Below are 22,089 nucleotides of genomic sequence, written 5' to 3' on the forward strand. Positions count from 1 at the left end.
CCCCAATAAAGTCTGGGCCTCTGTGGGGCTGTATTCCAGGAGCCGAGTATCGGCAGCGAGGTGTACGTGGAGGGCGTGTCTTAACTTTAAATATTTATAAAATTGGGAGGGGTGCAGGGAATATCCCTTTATTGTTTAACCTCTATTTAGCTGACCTAGAGTTGTAAATCTATAGTATTAGCAGTCTTCTGCCTTGATGCCCTCTATGTACTCTACCAATGTGACAGCGATATTTTCCCGTAGCCAGGTCCGCTTGAAGTGGAGTTTGAATGTATGGTTTGCCTGCACATTAGAAAATGATACGATTGTTAATTTAATTAAACCAATGTCCAGTGCATCTTACTAGCTCAGGGGTGTGCTCTGGACATAATGTATAGCTATGAGTGCTTGAGTCTCACTACTGATGATGCCTTTCTTTGTAAGGAGAGTTCTGCGGGCATGAAAGTAGCGCTCAAGAACATAGTGAGATGCCTTGCCTGTTTTAATTGTGTTATTGCCCACTACTATGGGCAAGAACAGCTTTTAATACCTTCCCTATACTTTTTGGGCTGAAGCTTCACACGAGGGAGGCTAATTTTGCTGGGGGCGGAGGGGTGGGATTAACAGTCATTTCACTACAGGTGTACCCCCACTCCACCAAAAATGGGGAGCACAAGCAGCCTCATAACTGATTGAGTAAAAAAGGCTTGATTGTTCTGCAGTGCTCCCTTAGCCTTTTCTCTAGCATTTGCTTCTTTTCCAGGACTGCTCTATGGGTCCTCCCTTTGCTTCTGTCTGGGGGAAACACAATCAGTTGAGGAAAAATAGAAGACATTTTGTTAGAAATTGGGTCTCTAGTTGGCAGAGGTATGCACCCTGTCGAAGTAGGGACCCACAATCCTAGTCAGGGTAAGTTATACCCTCAGAATAACCTGTGCTTTCCCCGTTGGTAGCTTGACAAGAGCAGTCAGGCTTCTCCCCAGAGGCAATGTGTAAAGTATTTGTACACACACACACGCACACACACACACACACACAAACAGTAAAAACACCACAAAAGGACTCCACACCAGTTTAGTAAAATATCCAATAATGATCTAATTAAAACAAGACCAAAACGACAAAAATCCAACGTACACCACTCATGATATGATGTTTCAAAGTGAAATAAAGTTGTGGTGCTTAAAAATCAATGGTTGTGCTTGACCAGGACAATGTACCTTAAATGCGTTAAAAAATCAAGGACGATGCTTGGGGCAGGGGAGGTAAGCCATCGGAAAAGCCAGTGAAGCATCGGTTCCTTACTGCTATGCAGGTCTTTGGCAAGGTGATGCTCTGGACAGTGTGTTGTGCGGAGGAGGTGATGCATTGCTGTAGACAGGGTGTGTTGGTTCGTTAAGGCAGTGCAGAGTCGTGGAGCCGTCCACGTCCAGGTATGATGCGTGGCGCAGGGGAGGTGATGCTTCATTTACGGGCACAATACCTCGGTTCCTTACTGCAGTGTCGAAGATTAAATCGGTGCCCAGAGATGATGCATTGATAGTGCGTCGAAAGTCAAGTCACATTGCATTGATTCCACAGCATTGAAACAGGCACTGTGCCAGAGTCAGATTTGTGTGTCAAGGACTTCTATGATGCAGTGCTCGAGACTCACGCAGCGGCGGTTCTTTGGAGGAGCTGCAGCAAAAAGTCAGAGCCTGCGTTCAAAGCTGCAGTTGTTGCGTCAAGCAGGGACAACGCTTCGGTGCAGGCAGTGGCGATGCGTCGAGTTAAGCGATGATGCGTTGGTCCCGAAATGATGCTTGGAATCGATGCGTTGATTTTTCTTTTTGTTGCACCAGAACTCGCTTCCAATGTCCCAGAACTGGAACTGGCACCACTTGGCAGAGCAGGGCTCTCAGCTTAGGAGTCCAGGTGCTAGCAGAGGCAATCTAAAGCGTTGTCACTTGCTCCTGCACTGGCACTAAAGTACACTCCTTTTGAGGCAGACGTACACATGTGAATAGAAGTCACTCAGTGCAAGAGAGCGAAGTGCTCTTCACCATTGCCCCATGCTGCATGTTGTGGTGGGCAGGAGTAAAATGTGGATGAAAGTTGAACAGACCACTGGATGAAGAGGGCTGAGCAAAAGCCCCAGTATGTTATGTATAGATTTATGCATTTTATCATTTTTTGGGAAACGTAGGCCTAGCGCAACAACTAAAGCAGTCTTTAGGTCAAATCTTAAAAGGAAGCCAGATTTGGCCTACGAAATCCAGAAATCAGTATTCCATGTCTGTGCAAACCCAGGATGAGTGGTGGAATGTTACTTCCGTTGGTTTGATCTTGGCTCTGTTGTTAGCAAGAGGGATGTCAAGAGTCTGTCAAGCTTTCGAGAACTGACCGATAGGCCTTCGCAATACAAAGTTTCATTGCCCTGAATAAATCACAATGCCTGGAATAATTTTAAGAGCACTGCAGTGCCCGATCTAGTCTAGGTCCAGTGGGATTGTACTATCACAAAGTTCAAATTCAGAAAATCCAAAATATCCATTGTGATAAAAAGTAGCCCTGACCTCGGTTTGCATAAGGTTGCTATATCCATACTGAAAAGAAAGAGTAAGATTTTTTTTTTTTTTTTTTTATGGAAACCATTTTCATGAAGATTTTGTAACCTCTAGCCAAGGACTGCACCAGAAACTGAAATTATAAACACTTTCCTTCATCCGGCAATTACAATATATCGTGGCAGAATAGATGCCACGTGTGACGTGGTTTAAAGAGAAAAGAAAACAACATTTTTTTTAGCTGTGAAAATGTATTTAATCTAAATATTAAGTAAGTAAGTACAAAGCTTTATTTCGATATGAGATTTACAGATTAAAACACAGTTCATAAAAAAAAAGACATTAAAAAGAAAAATCATTTAAAAAACCTTTCTGTTACAATAAATAATTTAAAACAGTATTAAACTTTAACAGCTTTGTAAATGATAAAGAGATTTAATAGAAATTCATCACATAGCCTTCCGCCTAATCAACCACGCCCAGCTTAGGAATTTAGCCACCCCGCACAGTGAGGTTGTACTAACGTCAGCCTTGAGCATTCTAAGTGCAACAGAGTGGTCCCTAATTCCAAGCTGCAGACACACAGGTTTTAACCATTTAAATCTAGGTTTCGAATAGGCTGGGCAGGCAAAAAAGAAATGGGGAATATTTTCAGCAATACCAAGACAGTTTGGACAGTCCACTGGGGTTTGGTGCGGGGGCTTCCACTTACTAGTGCGATCACGAAGAGGGGGGTGCCCATCCTAAACTGGATAAAAAGGGATCTATCCCTAGGCTTTGTAATAAAATCTAGATAGGGCTCCAGGCGGGGCGTAGTCTAATGTTGCAGAAATGCCTCAATCAGCCTGCCTTGATTTAGGTCCCTCTGCTCTCGGATATCAACCCATGCCCAGAAAGCTCTCTTAGTTTCTACCTTAGATAGCGGGGCCTCAGTCTCCCAAACAGTTGAAAGGCCTAATGCCAAAAGAAACTTCTTTATATTGGCTAACCATCCAATTTTGTGAGCTCCTTGGAGATTCATGACCTCTCTTAAGCCATCAGCGTATCTGGAGAGCTCAGGAGTGCGCCATAGCCGCGCCCAATATAGAAGAGGACGCAGAATGGCTAGGTCTTTGATAGAACGCCGACCCAAATCACTCGAGTGGCTTGGTTGGAGTGCCCCTCGGGAGCGATACAAGCTCTCTAAAAAACGTATTTTCTGAAGTAACTAGCACGTCTACACAACCAAAGCCCCAGAGCTCTGCACCATAAAGGGCACTACCTACAGCTTTTGCAGCGTAGATATCCAGAGCAGGAGCAATGGGCTTAGTGGTGGAGGCACGAAGTTCCCTCCCTAGTACTCCTACTACTCGCTTATGGTTTAACGCCATTTTATCTATATGAGGCTGCCATTTAAATTTGTCAGAGATTCTAATCCCCAAGTAGTCGAACTCTTTAACACGCTCTAATGGCATCCCTTCGAGAGTCAAAATAGATCTAGAAGATTTACTCGGTTTGAAATAAAGAAGCTTGGTTTTAGAAGTGTTGATAGCAAGGCCCCTCAGCTTACAAAACAAAGAAAAACGATCCAACAGCTTCTGTAATCCTGTCGGTGTTTTCAATAGTAACAACGTATCATCCGCAAAGAGTAGTGCGGGGACTTTATCACCCGCCAAGGTCGGGACGTCCGCATTAACTTCAAGCAAGAAAGAGACTACACCGGTCACAAATAACGTGAAGAGTGTAAGAGCCAATACACATCCTTGGCGGACCCCTCTGTTCACAGGGATTTTAGCATTTTTTTGCTCCTGCGACCCCCATCTAATGCGAGCATAATTACCATCATGCATGCGGGCCAGGAGGTTCAAAATGGGCGGGGGAATCCCCATCTCCTGCAAGACCTGCCATAGGCGGTCACGGGGGACCAAGTCAAAGGCGGTCTTCAGGTCAATAAATGCCAAATAAAGACCGCCCTTGCCAATGGTAACCACCTTCCAATATAAAAGCGCCAGCCTAAATGCCTGGTCAATCGTGCTTGTACAGGCCCTGAAGCCCGCCTGGAACTGTGAAATGATGTTATTTTCATCTGCCCATGAGAGGACCCTCTCCAGGAGAACCCTACCAACCAACTTCTGTCCAACGTCTATAAGACTAATTGGACGATAATTGGCAGGGTCCCCCCTAGGGCCCCTCTTATAGATGGGAATTACTTCGGCCCCTTTCCAAGAATGCGGGACCGGTGAGCCTTCCAGCAGAGCATTAATAAAGATGACAAAGTAAGAGGCCCATCCCTCTATATTAGCTTTGAGCAGGTCACCCGGAATGCCATCTTGTCCCAGAGCCTTAGCGGGTACAATCTTGTTTATAGCGGCCTCCACCTCTTTCTTCACTATCCTGTTAAATGAAGCCAGATCAAGGTCCTTGGCTGTAGTGCCACTAGGAGACCCTTGAGCAGGTGATTGTTCATCCCCTACAAACAGTTTCCTAAAGTGCTCAAACCATTCCCTATCCGTTATATGGTTAGGAATTTGGTCCAAGTCACGGCCATTAGATCTTCTCACTAAAGTCCAAAAAAGCTCGCCATTCTTAGACTGGCTCGCAGTTTTTAGGCTATCCCAGTGGATTTCTTCCCATTCTCTCTTAGCATCTGCAATGGCCTGCCTATATTGCAGTCTTGCCAGCTGGACATCACCTAGGATGTTAGATTTAATAGCAAACACCAAACTGGCCTTTTTCAGTCTTCAATTTCTATTGAACCACTTTTGTGATGGCTTAGCACTTATCAAACGTTATTTGTTAGGAGCTAAAAACAAGCTATCAATCAAATCTATAGTGTCCACCTAGATTGATGCTGCAGCAGCAGGCCCAACCCTATCCCTACATGCTGCAGAAAGCCTGAGCGTCTGATCACTAAGGATTTCCTCTAGGGTACTTAATCTTAGCTCATTCAAAATGAACTTAGGCCATTTGAGAAATCTATTACAGTTGGATGGTAAGACTATCCTAGTTAGCATTCTTTTTTTTTTTTTTTTTTTTTTTTTGAAAATTTTATTAAACAATAAATCAGTTACAAGCATGGGCCTACAAATGTAAATGTATGTGTCTTGTAAAGCGCACTGCTGCCCTGAGGCGTCGTGGCGCTGTAGACCGCTGGGGAACCCGTCCTGGCTATCCCTGTGAGATGGTCCCTCCTGGGTATCTCCAAGGTGAAACCAGGCATCCCCGGCGAATGTGGGGGGCCGTTGTGGAGATGAGGCAAGCTAATGCCCAGAGTTGCCGAGTGTGTTCCTGGTTAGAGTAGGTACCGAGGCGAGAATTATTGAGTCACCACCAGGGCCGGCCGCTAGATTCAGAAAGGATCACACAGTTGTTAAGGCAGTAGTCGACTCCCGGGGCCCAGCCCCGTACATGGCTCCGGATAGTCCTAAGGAAGCAGGATACATAGGTTTAACATAAATAACAACTAAAAACAAAAGGCGAGGCATAAGAGCAAAAAGTGTGGGTCAGGCTACGTCCGGGGGACTCTACGTCAGACCTTCAAATAGCTATCAAGAGGAAGGAGTACTGATATGTCAGGGGGGGGTCACGGGAGAGGAACGTCTATATTCGGTTGTTCCAGAAGTCGCAAGGAACCATCAAGGGTCAGGGGGACAAAGCAATATCGGTGTCCACTAGGGGGGGAGTACAGATACCCCCACGATACGCGTTCCATTGCCCCCAGATTCTACCCCATGCCCCCGGTTTACCACGAGCCACATACACAGTCTTCTCCCTGAACATGCACCAGTCCATGTTCTCCTTCCATACGGACACGGTGGGAGGCCGCTGGGAACCCCAAAGCTGCGCTATATCTCTCTTGGCAATCATGTTCCCCAGGGCCGCCCACCGAGTCTGAGCCGCGTTATAATCATTGGGCTCCCACACATTCAGGACACAGCGACGCACCTCCGGCAGCAGCGCAACCCCGGTGACTTGTCCCATGACCACATGAACCCGGCGCCAGTATTCCGCCACCTCGCGGCACTCCCAAAGGATATGGAGAAAGGTGGCACTGAGCCCACATCCCCGCTTACAGAGCCCGTCTTCAGAAAATCCCATCGAGACCAAACGGGGACCCGTCACATACACCCGGTGGAGAATCTTAAGCTGGACCAGGCGGAGACGGGCTGGAATGGCCACTTCCTTGGGGGACGACAGTGCGGACTGCCAGTCCTCGTCGTCCAGTTCCACCCCATCCCCCGTCCACGCCTCCCGAAGGCGCACCAAGAGGTCAGCCCGATTATTGATAAGTTTTTTATAAATTAAAGAGATAGTACTGTCGGGGACATGACCATCGAGTATGCGGTCCTCGAGGGGCTATGAAGCCGGGATCTTGGTCCCCTCCCCAAAAACAGAGAGCAGGGCATGCCGAACCTGGGCGTAGCGGAAGAACTCCCTTTCCGTAAGTTCGTATTCGCTCTGGAGCGCCGCGAATGTTTTAACCGCACCCTTAATCCATAAGTCTCCCACTCTACTAATACCAATCGTGTCCCAACGTTCAAACCCCTTCGTTGTCCAGAGGCTTCCCAGTCGGTCGGAGGCAAACAGAGGAGTAGCACATGTTAATCGCTCACTCCAGCCCATGGCTACATTGGCCGCCTTCCAGATCCGTACCGCAATCTTAGTAGGGCCCGTAAGGGTCCGTCCAGCCGGGCTAGAGTAAAGTGCCCTGTTATAGTTTCCGCCGGGAAGCAGGAATTTATCCATCTCATACGCCGGATTCAAGCCAGGCTCATACGTGGCATGGTTAATGGCCGATAGCTGTGAGGCCCAATAATACCTGCGAATGTCGGGAAGCGCGATGCCCCCGTCATACCAGGGGAGAGTAAGCTTTGCCAGAGCGATACGCGCCCGTTCGTCCCACACTAGTCTCCTCTGCAGGCTCTCCACCTCCCGAAAGTAGGACACAGGAATGACATCGAAGGAGTTCTGAAGTGCATAGAGGAACCTGGGAAGGGACATCATTTTAAACAGTGCTGCCCGACCCAGCGGGGACAAGGGCAGCTTACACCACCGAGCCGTGTCCTCCCTCAAACGCCGAAGTGGAAGCAGGAGATTCTGCTCATAGCGAGCCACCGGGTCCAACGAGACGTATATCCCCAGGTATTTAAAGCCGGACAGAGATAATTGGATCGGAAGCCGAGGCGGCAAGAGAGGAGGGTCACCGGAGATAGGATAGACACAGGATTTAGACCAGTTGATCGTTAGACCCGAATTTCTCCCAAAGGAAGTCAGAACATCAAAGAGAACATTAAGCGACTGCCGCGGCGAGGTGAGATACAGGAGAATGTCGTCCGCGTACAACGAGACCCGATCCTCGAAGCCCGGGGCCCACCGGATCCCTCTGATCGAGGGCTCCCAGCGGAGCCAGGCAGCGAGCGGCTCCAGGGCAAGAGCAAAGAGCAGAGGGGACAACGGGCACCCCTGCCTCGTACCCCTACCGAGAGCGAAGGGCCGAGAGACCCGCCCATTAACCACCACCTGAGCCATGGGTCCCGTGTAAAGAAGCTTCACCCAGCCAAGAAATCCCTCTTCAAAGCCGAATTTGGTCAAGACAGCCCAGAGGAATGGCCACTCGATGGTGTCAAAGGCCATCGTGGCGTCTAAAGAAACCAGCACGGCTGGTTCGGAGAGGTACTCCGCCCTGGCGAGGGCGCCGTGAAGACGCCGCAAGTTAAGAGCGGTGTTACGATGAGGGATGAAGCCGCATTGATCAGGATGAATCAGATCGCAGATGACGCTCAACAAACGATTGGCAAGGACTTTAGCCAGGATTTTAGGCTCTGCGTTTAGCAGTGAAATAGGCCTGTAGGAGGCACAGCGGTCACGTGGCTTACCGTCCTTGGGGATCACGACTATCGTAGCCAGACGCTGGTCATCAGGAAGGGAACCCGCCTCAAGGGACTCCTGAAACATACGACGGAGGAAGGGCGCGAGTTTATCCGGGCGCAACTTGTATAATTCAATAGGCAGACCGTTGGGACCCATCGCCTTGCCCGAACGAAGGGACCGAATCGCAGTTGCTATTTCATCTACAGACAAGGGGGCGTCCAGCTGCTCACGGTCTTCGACGGACAGGCAGGGCAAAGCAATATCCCTCAGCAGAAGGCAAGAGTCTTCTTCATCCCTATCAGTCACCGGGGAGTACACGGCCCGGAGGTGGTCCGCGAAACATTCCACAATCTCACCAGGCTCAGTCACACACACTCCATCCGAGATACGCAGCTCCGGGACCACACGATTCACTCTCTCCTTCTCATCCAGCCACGCAATCAACTTTCCCGCCTTGTCCCCGGCATCATACAATCGTCCCTGCTGCTCCCTGTACATCGTTTTGGCAGCGTCAGTGACAAGAGACCTGTATTCAAACTGTTTCAGGCTGAGGGCATGGAGCCCGTCCGGAGTGACACCCGTCTCCAAGGCCGACTCCAGCCCCGAGATGTCAGTCTCCAACTTCACCACTGCCTCACTCTTGAGCTTCTTAGCCACCACTATCTGGGAGAGGGCGTGTCCGCGGATTACGGTTTTAAAGGCTTCCCACAGGGACATTGCGGACGACACCGACCCCTCGTTTTCAAGGAAGTATTGGTCCATAGCCTTAACCAGGCTGTCGCGAGTCGTAGGGTCTCGCAGGTACCACGGGTTAATGGGAGCAATCCGCCCTGCAGACCGCGACTCCGTGTCAAAGAGCAGCCACAGCGGGGAATGATCGGAGATACCCCGCGCCAGGTGCCTAACCTCTCGAATCCGACCAGTCTGCGCCGCGGGCATAAGGAAGTAGTCCAACCTAGAAAGACTCCCATGCGCCCCAGAGTGAAAGGTGTACTGACATTGGGTCGGATGCATTAATCTCCAACTATCTACCAGGCCGAAGGTCTCCAACAGTCCACCAAGCCATGCCTGGGCAGCGGGGAGGGCCCTGGGTGGGTGACGATCCAGGTCACCCGAAACCACCGAATTAAAGTCCCCGCCCATAAGCAAAAGACTATCCGGAAGTTCTAGCAGCATTCGACCCAAGTCCGCGAAGGTGGAGTTCTGGAGGCCCGGGGGGACGTAAACTGAGACCAGGGAAAGGGGCTGCCCCTCCCACCTCCCAGTCAGACACACATAGCGCCCTCTGTCATCCGAGACTACCCTAGTGATATCCAACGGAAGTGAGGATCGCAGGAGAATGCCCACCCCCCTGGAGCCAGTTGTGAAACCAGAATGGGCCACGAGGCGGTATCCCCCCCTGTTCATTGCATGACAAACATTACCAACCAGATGCGTCTCCTGGATAAACACCACATCAGGAGTCAGACGACGCAAATACTGCAGTACTACACCCCGTTTGATACGGTCCCCCAACCCATTGACGTTCCATGACATCAGCCTCAACCCGTCCCCCCCCATCCCCTCCAATAGATCAAAGGCCCCCCAGTCAGTAGCACAGTTCCCGAATCTGGACAAAAATCAATACCTCGCCATGCAAACAGAAAACACACAGCAAAACAACCCCTCCTTCCCCCCAACCCCCCCCCAAATCCAACTCCCCCCACCCTGCACCCCTGCGGGCCAAAAAACCCCCCCCAACTTGCAGTGTGCCTGTCGCCCTACTAACCCCATTCTACGAAAAGACCCCGGAGGAGGAAAGGGACCCGTCCCCGCCCGCCCCCCACACAGGTCCTAGTGAGACAAAATGAACAAAAGAAATAAAACCCAGCTGAACAGTGCAAAATGGCAAAATCAAGGACCAAAAGTCACTCCAAAGGGGACCCGCCACCTTCGGCGCCTGCAGAGGGCCCGGGACGGCCACCTTTGTCCGGCAGCGAGTCCAGCCAGTCACTCACGGCCACAGGAGAGTCAAAAAAGGCAGTCCGATCCTCATGTTCCACTCGGAGTTTTGCAGGGTAGAGCATAGAGTACTTTAGGCCCAGTTCACGGAGACGACGCTTCACCCCCTGGAATCCCATCCGCTGTTTCTGGACAAGTTGGGTAAAGTCCGGATAAAAGTTAATGGATGAGTTCTCATGACGAACCGGGCCGTGGACCCGTGAGGCCTGCAGAATAGCATCTCGATCTCTATAGTGGAACAGTTTGGCCACGATAGGCCTCGGGGGGGCCCCCGGCCGTGGCCGACCGCCCGGAACTCGATGGGCCCGCTCCACGGCAAAGAACTTACTTAGGCCTGCAGGGGCCAACTGTTGGAGGATGAGTTCTTCGACCAGGAGGTCAACCGGGCGGCTGTCGGAGGACTCCGGTACGCCTATGACACGGATGTTGTTGCGTCGGGCCCGTCCCTCGAAGTCCTCCAGCCGCCGGGCCATCTGATCGTTGACCACCTTGATGTCACCAAGCGCGGCCTGCAGGTCCGACACATCCGCACCAAGGGTGGAGGTCCGCGCATCGAGAGCCTGAACCCTCTCGTTAGTTTTGGAGAGATCTGCCCGAATTAAGGTGACATCGATTGCCACCGTGTCGATTTTACGGGCCAGGGCCTCGTATTGCGTGGCGATGGTTTCCCTGATGCCATCAATGGCGCCCATGATGTCCTGCAGGGAAAGCTCCGGAGAGACGGTCGTGCCACCACCGGCGGCGTCCGGAGGGGGGCCGATCGCTCCAGGGGACCCTCTGCCCAGAGTGTAGCGGTCCATGTTGTTGACCTGGACCGGTCCCCCGCGGAGGGAGGCCTTAGTCCCACGCCCCTCGGGGCCCCCCTTGCCCCCCATGTGTTCACGGACACCGAAGGGGACCGCCGATCAAGGGTCGTAGGGGCACCGGCACCGCAGACCAGCGCCTCACCAGAGACCACAATATAGCGGTGCGGGGGGACCCAGGGCGATGGGCACACTAGTGGCAGGTGGAGACAAAGCCTCGCGCAGAGGCCAAGGAAACACCCCGCCACAGCAAGTGCGTTCGCCGGCCAGCCCCCTGAAGTCCGAAAGTGAAACCAAAAGTGGTGGAGCGGCCACTGGCACCGCACTGCAGCCGCTGTTGTTCAATTACGACACGGCTCCACGGTTCACCTTCGCCCCGGGCACCTCCGTCGGGTGGGTCCCAAAAGTTCGAACAACGACAACTCAGGATTCCCAGGTCCGATTCGAGTTCTGAAAAGAGATACGTGCTCAGCCGGTCGTCATCTGCCAGTTTCCATAAACCACATCAGGATATTCTCAGGATAAATTCCGAGGAGCAGCAAGGGTCCGGGGAGCCCTGTGCTCACGCGACCATCTTGGATGCGCGCTAGGCTCCTCCCCCCCTAGTTAGCATTCTTGATCCATTAATAGGGGTATACTCTTTCCTATGCCACATTTCCAACATTGTAAGGGACGGGGGTTATGATCACTACTTACTGATGGGATAATGACCATATCATCCACAAACTTCCATGCCCTCCTGTCAACCAATATATAATCAATTCTGCTTTGACAGGGGACCCTATTATATGTGGTTGCTCCCATTACATCAGTAATCGTACGCCCATTTGCAGCTCTTAGCCCAAATTCTAACATTAGGGCATTCAATTGGATGACAACCGGTGACCATCTCTTCACTGGCTTAAGCGACAGAGAGGGGATGCCCCATCTGGCATCCTCATCATAAATTCCCAGAATGTCGTCTGCTGCTAAAGGCTCAAAGGAGCAATTAAGGTCGCCAGCGACCAAAATAAAGGAATCAGATGGACAGGAAAGAAGCATATCAGAAAGAACAGAGATAGTAGAGGACTTGGCCCCCCCCTTGGGTGCCTCTAGCATATATATTAATAAGTTCCCAAGTATTGTTGCTCTTCATACCCTTTAAAGAGAGTCTCATTATATCTAACGTGGAAGAAGAATGATGAATGATCTTAAGGTTGAGCTCTACCCTAACCCATATCATAAGACCTCCGGATGGACGTCCTCGGCCTACCGAGGTAGCTGGTACAAAAAAACAGGAAAAAACTGACTTATACAGGGGTTCAAGGCTCCATGTTTCCTGAAATAAACACACATCATACCCATCGATGAAATCATTCCAATCCGGTAGAGAAAGCTTATTTCGTAGGCCCGCCACATTCCATGAAACGATCTGCAGTGCCCGATCTAGTCTAGGTCCAGTGGGATTGAACTATCACAAAGTTCAAATTCAGAAAATCCAAAATATCCATTGTGATAAAAAGTAGCCCTGACCTCGGTTTGCATAAGGTTGCTATATCCATACTGAAAAGAAAGAGTAAGATTTTTTTTTTATGGAAACCATTTTCATGAAGATTTTGTAACCTCTAGCCAAGGACTGCACCAGAAACTGAAATTATAAACACTTTCCTTCATCCGGCAATTACAATATATCGTGGCAGAATAGATGCCACGTGTGACGCGGTTTAAAGAGAAAAGAAACCAATTTTTTAGCTGTGAAAATGTATTTAATCTAAATATTTCAACTAGACTTTTTTGTTCCTGTGGTCAGGGTGAGAAGTAAGGAATTATGAACTGAAATTAAGCTGCTTAGTCATTTTTCATTTCATAAAGCTTTATTCGGAGCTTAACACAAAGTCCATAAAAGCACATGCATATATACCTCATATAAGAAATCAAATAGTTCAATTATCATAAATACAAATCAATATAAATTTTAAAAAGACCATTAAAAAATCATGATATTCCTAACTTTGATCACTTGAAGGAGGAAGGTTGCAGTAAAAAAACAGACATCAGGATTGGGATTAAAAAACAACTTCATAGAATCATAAACATTACGTGTACCATATTTTAAGAAGATAGGCTTTAGGAAGACTGAACGAAGACTACCATAAAATTTACAAAACAATAAAAGGTGCATAGTACTCTGTGCAGATTCATGGTCACAGGGGCAAGGGCCAATTGGGTGTTTTTTAATAATGGGGAAGGCCACCAAATGGTGCATGATCCCTAACCGTAATCTGGTCAATACAAAGCGATGAGAAACTCTATTGACGTAGCTCAAATACGGTTGGTATCCTACAGTCTCACAGTACCTTTCATAAACCATACTTGTAGGAGAATGTCCACCCAACCTCACCCGTTCAACAGATATATGGCTCATAAAAATGAGTTTCATCTCCCCCTTGGACAGACTAGAAGCAATGTGCATATCCTTTCTAATGTCCAATCCATAAATCTTTAAAAAATTGTTGACTACAAATTTGATCCAGGGGATCTTCAAATGGTCGTCCAATTGAAGACAATCACTAATGATTGCTCTATTTAAAGAAGTCTCTTCCTTGGACCAAACCGCACGCCATAACATTAGGGGTCTTAAAGTAAGGTTATGTGAAAGGTGTTGTATCCCAAGCTCTCTATGCGTCAATTCATTAGAGGCGGATACCGGTAGGCACAAAAGTCTCTTTAAGAAAAGATTTTCTTCTACTTGGAGACTTAGGGCGGAGTAGTGGCCCCAGACTCCAGCTCCATATAAAGCAATCGAGAGACATCTCATTTGGTAGATTGTTAACATATCTTTGACCCGCTTATCCCCAATTTTACTAGCGAATTTGAACACCCCGTTAGTACATTTAGCCATCTTAGCCCGGACATAAACAATCTCAGTAGACCAACAGCCATTCTTAGTAAAATTAATACCAAGATAATTGAAAGAATTAACCGTTTGTACTTTAAGTCCATCAATGAAATAGGAATTAGATTTTTTTGAACCCAAACCACATTCCAAGATGTGGGTTTTAGATTTGTTAATCAATAATTTCCTATCACGGATGAACCCAGAGAACTTATCCATCAAGCGTTGTAGGCCTATTGGCGTCCTAGATAAAATTACAGCATCATCTGCATAGAGTAAAACCGGGACTTTAAAATCATTAATAATCGGGGCATCTGCTTAGTCAAGAAAATATCTGTTAGCCTTTGTGGATATTAAAAATATAAAACTATGGACTTAAGTAACTATGCTTTTGCTATTGGCATTCAGCACTCAAGCCATCCAATTTCTCCCTCCCAAAGATTTATCACCTATTTCTCTCTCTTGTGTACAACATGCGATTGTATAATGCACTGTAATCCCGATCACAGCATTAAAGTTCAATTCCATGCTTGTACAACATTTGAATGCTGCTTAAACAGTGGGTAAAATGTCTGTCCAAGTAGATGTGAGAAGTATGTTAAAATTATCAATAGTACCCTTCACAAATGCTCCTCAAAAGAGAGGACTGTTTCTATGTGTTTGGTAATCCAGTGGAGTATTTATAATTGTAGCTAAATGTATGTAAAATCATTAAAGTGAAAAAGGCGAAATTTTTTGCAATTTAAGATGAGAAATGTCTTCTGGCCATTCGATGTGTTTTAATGTAGACCTATTTTAAGTATAGAAGCCTGCTGCTTAGTTGACATTCTCTCCAGTTATGTACCTGGGGGAATCAAAGTGCTCTGGCTGCTGTAAACATGTATCCCTGCTCTTTTTAGGTTTGGGTTTGTGACTTAAGTTGACCTATTGTTTCCATTATTCTTTGGATTTGCTTCTTTCATCCATTTACTTGAGACCCTGCCATTCACATTTTGGATCTGCACAGAGCAGTATAAATCACTCTCTTAATGCTACTGGCTATTTTTGTGTATCCTTCCGCCTCCAATTGATGCATCTAATGCATGAGGGACTATTTTACACCAGTCTGTCACTTGTATTGGCTCCTCGTTGCTAACGCATGCACAACTGTATGTTTGTGTAGACCTGTCTTTACATTAGTTAGCGCATTAAACCCCAGACTATTGGCTTTACCAGTGCCTTTATTTATTTATTTATTTATTTATTTTTTGCTTTTTCGGCATATTCTGTCTGCTCCCTCCACCCCTAATGTGTGTAATATTAGGGGTGGTGGGATTTAGCAGAATATGTCGAAAAAGCATAAAATAAAGGCACTGGTAAAGCCAATAGTCTGGGGTTTAATGTGCTAACTAATGTAAAGACGTGCCTACACAAGCTTACAGACACACACAGACACACACCACTTTACACACATACACCACTTTACATACACACACATGCACCACTTTACATACACACACGCACCACTTTACATACACACACACACACACACCACTTTACACACACATTTTAATTTCAGCACCTAGGTCAATGACTGCATGAAAGACCTGTAGCAGTTAGGCCTCCGTAGTATGTACACAGTAAAACTGTGTGTAGTTCAGGATACCCAGCTTCCCAAATATGTGAGCTGTTGTAGGTTAGTCTGTAGATTTCATGGATATACCTCTGGCACGAGATATTGGGCTCACAGAATGAACCCGTTTATTGCTGTATAAACTAACCCTTCAGCTCTACACTATGCGTGTGTAAAATTACGCAAAAGACAAAATCCAGCCTTTGAACTGTATATTAGCATGAAATACCTTAAGCAAAATCGCACATAACACAAACATCAGCTGCCCTTGCTGCTTTGTTCGCCTTATTACCATACTCCCGCATTAGATAATTTATCCCTGAACAGCCTATCTATATGACCTGATGTCATTTAGGACATGCCATATAACCAGTGTATCGCAAAATGGCATACATTATTCAAGATCGCGTCCGCGAAGTGAATATTCTGCCCAGGGCTTCTTGCGTACCCGTAGACACGCCATGGATGCTAACTCCTAACTGTTTATATTTACAAAGAACATTTGCTTTCAGCCAATCTGAAATATTGCAACTTGCACACGTGTCCTTCTGCAAGCTAATTAACAGCTTTGACGATGTGCTTCATCTTCCACGAACTTGCAGGTCTCGCTTTTCTGTGTGGGTACCATTTCCTAACCTTTCATGGCGAATTTGTCAATCTCATCCAGTTTCTCTGTACCTTCCCCACCAAGGCCGGGCTTGTCCAGGCTCTGCATTCGACGGGGATGTGAATGCAAGGAGCAGCGCATAGAAAGCATGTCTACTAAGTCTCCTGTGTTTGTTGAACTGTAAGCCCCAAGTACATCAGTTCTTGAATCCCAGATGCATGTGAAAAAACACTTAACAGATCTTATGAAAGTGCATCTAAAATATTGCAGCATAGATATGCTTTTACGCTTACTGAAATATCCTTTAGAAAGAAATGTGCATTCCACCAGTGCACACTGAGGGTTGATGTCCAAAGTGCCGCACTCAAGAAGCCCTCCTCCTGCGCATGCTTTTGTCACGAGATACCCGCAGTTCGAGTTGTGTTCCCTCTTGTTTTTCCATATTGCTACTTTTAGTAACATGCTTGTTATAATTTCAAGTACTTTTTCCCCCCAGTTTGAGCTTTTTGTGGTCAGGTTTGTTTTTCATCTTGATTTTCTTATTTTTAACCTTCAATGGGAAACTGCAGGTTTTTGTTAGCTTGTTGGCATATGAGAAACCCTGAAATGGGCGAGCCTGACTGGAAAGATGCCAGTGCTGTAATCTGTTTTGGAAGTCGTAGCAGCCTTGGGAGATACGGTATCGCTCGATTACCAGCAACAGCATCATTCATGGAGTGGGAGGAACACCCTGGTTTTAAAAATTAGCATGACCTCTGCTCAGATATTTGCGTGAAGGCACACAAGGACATGACACGAGAGTAGTCGGACAATGTCCTTGATAACCCTTTGCTTACCAGCTTCTCTTTCTCCTAGAACTTACTGTTATCTCCTCCATCACCATGAACGCCATTCTAGCTTTCAAATCCTGCTGCATAGGAAGTTACTAAAGCACACCCATGGGCACTACGGAGCAGTGAATTAAGTAGGGTCATTGTGGAGTTGGAGGATGAAGGAGCCAAGTAACATCCCAATCGAATAAATTGTACACAGTGTTATACGAGTGAATAACAAACATCAGCAAAACCAATAGGTCTCACCTAAGGGTGAGCTATTGGCTTTGGCAATGTGTTTTAGCCATGTTGTACACCAGTGTGGCTGCTGTATAGCATGGCAAAGTTGGTGGTGTGGAGTGGGGAGCGCGGGGTAGATTGGGGCAGAGTGGGGTAGACTGGAGTAGATTGGAATGGGGTGCGGTAGATTGGGGTACTTTGTAGTGAAGTAGATTAAAATTTGGTAGAGTGGGGTAAATTGGACTGGAGTAAAGTGGGGTACATTGGATTGGGGTAGATTAAATTATGAAAGATTGTAGTTGAGGGGTGGGATAGATTGGCAAGGTAGATTGGAGTGGGATATATTGGATTGGGCTAGATGGAGGGTGATTGAGGTAGATCGTGGTGGTGTTGGGTAAATTAGATTGGTGTGGGTAGAGTGGAGAGGAATGGAGTGGGGTAGACTGGTGTGGAGTGAGGTAGAATTGGATGGAGTAGGGTAGATTGGAGTGAAGTGGGGTAGACTAGGGTAGAGTGTAGTGGGGTATATAGGGGTAGAGTGAAGTCTGGTAGATTGGAGTGTGGTGTGGTAGATTGGGGTAGAGTGGAGTGGAGTGTGGTAGATAAGAGTGGGGTCGATTGGGGTAGAGTGGATTTGAGTGGGTGGATTGGGGTAGATTAGAATGGAGTGGATTGGAGTGGGGTAGATTGGGGTGGAGTGAGGTAGATTGGAGTGGGTTGGATTGTGGTGGAGTAGGGTGTATTGGGGTAGAGAGGAGGGGGTAGATTGGAGTTGGTTGGATTGTGGTAGACTGGAGTGGAGTGGTGTAGGTTGGAGTGGAGTGGGGTAGATTAGGTGGAGTGGGGTAGATTGGGGTAGATTGTAGTGAAGTGGAGTTGGGTAGATTGGAGGAGATTGGAGTGGAGTTGGGTGGAGTGGAGTGGGGAAAGAATTGTGTGGAGTGGAGGGGCATAGAGTAGAGTGGCATGGAGTGTAGTTGTATGGCATGTCGTAGAGTGTCTTAGAGTGGAAGGGCGTACAGTGGAGTGGCATGTCATGGAGTGGAGTGTCGTAGAATGGAGTAGAGCATTGCTGTTACAGACATCACATTTTCAATTGAAATGACCATTACATTTGCACAGACATACAGTTTTAGTGCACACAAACAATGATGTGTTAAAATGTCATCAGCTAGTGAGTGTATTATTGTGTTTTGATCTTATTCAAATCTTTGTTTCTACTACACTTTAAAATTACAAACAAGGGGGGAGGAGCCAAGATGGCGACCGGAGCAGACGCCTGAGCGCCCGGCTCCGTCGGCCCTTGGCCTCGGACTATCATCCTGATTCCTATCCTCGCTGATTTTCGAGGTGCAACGTGTGCGACGACGCGCTGACCGCGCCGCCGCTTTCCCGGAGTCTGAGCCCGCCCGGATGCCTGAGTTCTTGGTGCCTTTGTTCTCCGCACTGGACCCCTGCTCTATTGTGGCCTTGGCCGGCCCCCTGGAAGCTCCGCAGTCACTGGACCCGCCGGCGCAAACCTGAGCCCCGCGGCCCCGATCCCGCCTCACACCACGGACTGTCGCCGGATGAGCCGGGGGAGAGATGCCCGGACACCTCCTGCACCTTGCACCTGACGGGCTGGAGCTATAGGGTAAGCCCCGGTGTGGCGGGTCTCCTGCCCCGCTCTGTGGACCGCGCTGTGGAAGGCTGCAGACCCCCTTCTTCTATTGCCTAGTCGGCTGCAAAGAGAGTCCGAGGAAGGGGAAGCGACTGTTGGCTTTCACCTGTTGCGGCGCAGACCTGAGGGGAATTGTCTCCTTGTTACGACCCCCCCCTGGCCACTGTACCGTTCAGCGGTAAAACATGGCGTTGATTGCCTGCTCGCTGCTGGGGGGTGAAGCTCTGGTCTCGCCCGCTGCCCGCTTCGCCCTCCCTCTACCAGACTCCAGCTCCACAGTGCCGTCCCGGATTGCTGTCGATGTGGGGGCGCAGCTTCCGCCGACATGCGGCTCCGTTCTGGCTGCCCTGCGGGACCTTCGTCTGCAATTGTGTGTTGGCTTGCAAACGCTGAGTGAGCGGTTCGACTCCATACTGTCGGCTGCGGGTCGGGAGCGCCCCGTTTGTTATCAACAAGACGTGGGTCTGCCAGTGCTTCTGTCCTCTTGCGGGGACGCAACGACTGTGTATAACCGTGCTACACTGGTGTCTGCATCTGGCTTTCCCGGCACCCAGGATCAATCGATCTCCTGCTCAATTGCGGATACTTTGTTTCCCTGTCCATTGCTGCCTGCTTTGTTGTTGCCTGCCTCATCGCGTCCGCAAGAGTATCCAGCTGAGCGACACCTGACGTCCTCGAGGAACCGTTCACGGTGGCCTACGGCCTCTTTTATGTGGAACTCCTGTACTTTACAGGCCAGGTCTGGATTTTATATGGTGCACAAGGGGACCTCAACAGATGATCGGCGGCCATTTTGTGACTCTACTTCTCCATCTTCTCCCAAGCGGCCATATTGTCTTTGTCTGCACGGGATGCGGGGCCTTCATGTGGGGGCTGGTCTAATCTTAAGCCCGCGATCGGGCCAGGGCTAGATTGATTTCTATCACCATGGTTTCACGGATGGGCTGAACTGGGACTGGAACTGTTTGCATACGTTGTGCGCACTCGTCGCGATTTGTCTGCCTTCATTTAAATTGTTATGACACGTTATCTCCACACGACCGCTTTTGGGTGTAGTGGGCTCTGTGTGTGGAGGCGTAGCAGGCCGGTGGTTTCGGGCGCTCCGAGGTTACGTGGGCTCCTCCCCGCCTTCTTCTTTGTTTTCTTATTTTCTTTACTTTATTCCTACTTTCTCTCTTGTCTATATTTCGGGTTCATTGGGCGACAGGCACTATGCTGGGGGGGGGCAGGCCGTAGCCTCCGCATTGGTGTAGGGTGGGGGGGTAATTTACTGTTTCTTTTAGTTCTATGGGCCTTTTTCTTTTACGTCTCTGCGCTATACTTGTTTCGATTCGGGGTCCGGGTGTGGGGTGGATTGAGTGGGGGCGGCTTTGGAGGGGTGCGTATTTACTCATGTGACTATCCTGTTATATAACTGCATCGCCTCACTGTCTGCGATTTTCTATGGCCGTTTTAATGATGCTGCTGCTCTCCCGTGTGGTGAAGCCATCTTGCGGACTCGAATCTCCTTGGTTCTATCCTCTACTGACTTTTTCCTCGAAAAAATATTTTGAAAACCTTAAAATTAACCTTCACTTCTCCTTCCCCTGGTGTCAAGGATCTCTCCAGTGTATAACTCCTGAATCGTTGCTAATCTTGACCATTGATGCACAGGGGATGTAATGTTTGTCTCAGTGCTTAACCGTATTGTGGCCGGCCTGGTGGTTGTAGGCCCGTATTTGTTCTTTTAATATGCACAAATAAAGGTTTAAAAAAAAAAAAAAAAAAATTACAAACAAAATGGCCGAAAGAGCACCCTCTGGTGCTGCAGCGGCATATGCGCAGGATCTGTGCGAGGTGTCTAGAGCAGAGGTTCCTGGGGGGTCAGTGGTAGGGCAGATGGTGGTTCATGTAGGCAAGTCCTTGGTCATGGAGGGTTTTGTAGGCATGTGTCCGGAGCTTGAACTGCCATCTCTTCCAGACTGGGAGCCAGTGGAGGTCCTTCAGGTGCTGAGTGATGTGGGTTCTCTTGGGCAGGTTGAGAATTAGTCTGGCGGCTGCGGTCTGGAATGTCTGGAGTCTTTGCCTGAGTTTAGTGGTGGTGCCTGCATAGGGTGCGTTTCTGTAGTCCAGTCTGCTGGTGATAAGAGCCTGTGTAACCGTCTTCCTGGTGTTGATAGAGAGCAACTTGAAGATTTTGCAGAGCATGTTTCATGGAGAGTTTGCTGTTGAGGATGATGCAGAGGTTGCGGGCATGGTCTTTCGGGCTGGGGATGGATCTGAGTTCCGCTGGCCACCAGGAGTCGTTCCAGAGGGCGGTGTGTTTTACTGAAGACGAGGACTTCTTTGTGTCCGTGTTGAGCTTGAGGCAATTGTTGTTCATCCAGGTTCTGACCATCTTCATATAGTTGTGGAAGTTTGTCTTCGTCGAGGTGGAGTCTGCTGAGAGCAATAGGACAATTTGCGTGGTGTAGGAGATGATTTTGATGTTGTGCGATCTGACGATGTCTGCGAATGGGGTCATGTAGACTTTGAAGAGGGTAGGGCTGAGGGAGGAGCCTTTCGGGACGCTACAGATGTGCTTGACTTTCAATTTGAGGGGAGGGAGTTTTGATTGTCTTGGTGCGTCCTGTGAGAAAGGATGCCATTAATTTGAGCGCATATAGTAACAAAATTCAAGGAGTTACCCCATAGTAAGAATAGGGACAGGGTAATATAAACCATAAAAGAGAAACTAGTCCCTCCTCTAAATTGTGGCAACACAAGATCCACAATTTAGACTAGGGACTAGTTTCTCTTTCATGATTAATTTGAGCGCGTCCTCTGTTATACCAATCTGGCATAGGCGATCGATGAGTGTGTGGTGGGAGACCGTGTCGAAGGCTGCCGAGTGGTCAAGCAGGATCAGGGCGTCTGATTCTCCTCTGTTGAATAGGGTGCGGTTGTCGTCTGTTGCGGCTATTAGGGCTGTCTCTGTACTGTGGTTGGTTCGGAATCCTGATTAGGAAGGGTCCTGTAGGTTGTTTTTCTCCATGAGGTAGGTGAGTTGGAGGTTGATGCCCTTATCCAGGTCTTTGGCGGGGAAGGGGAGCAGTGAGATGGGATGGTAGTTCTAGAGTTCATTG

At 48.5% G+C, this 22,089-nt stretch overlaps 1 protein-coding gene across 4 annotated transcripts in view; it reads left to right on the forward strand.

Moving 5' to 3' along the window:
- The window catches only part of MAP3K4 (mitogen-activated protein kinase kinase kinase 4), a 483,141-nt gene that overhangs the window by 125,554 nt on the left and 335,498 nt on the right, over nt 1-22,089 (forward strand). The window lies entirely within an intron of this gene.

This window comes from Triturus cristatus, chromosome 6, assembly GCF_964204655.1.
Source record: "Triturus cristatus chromosome 6, aTriCri1.1, whole genome shotgun sequence".
Lineage (NCBI taxonomy): Eukaryota > Metazoa > Chordata > Amphibia > Caudata > Salamandridae > Triturus > Triturus cristatus.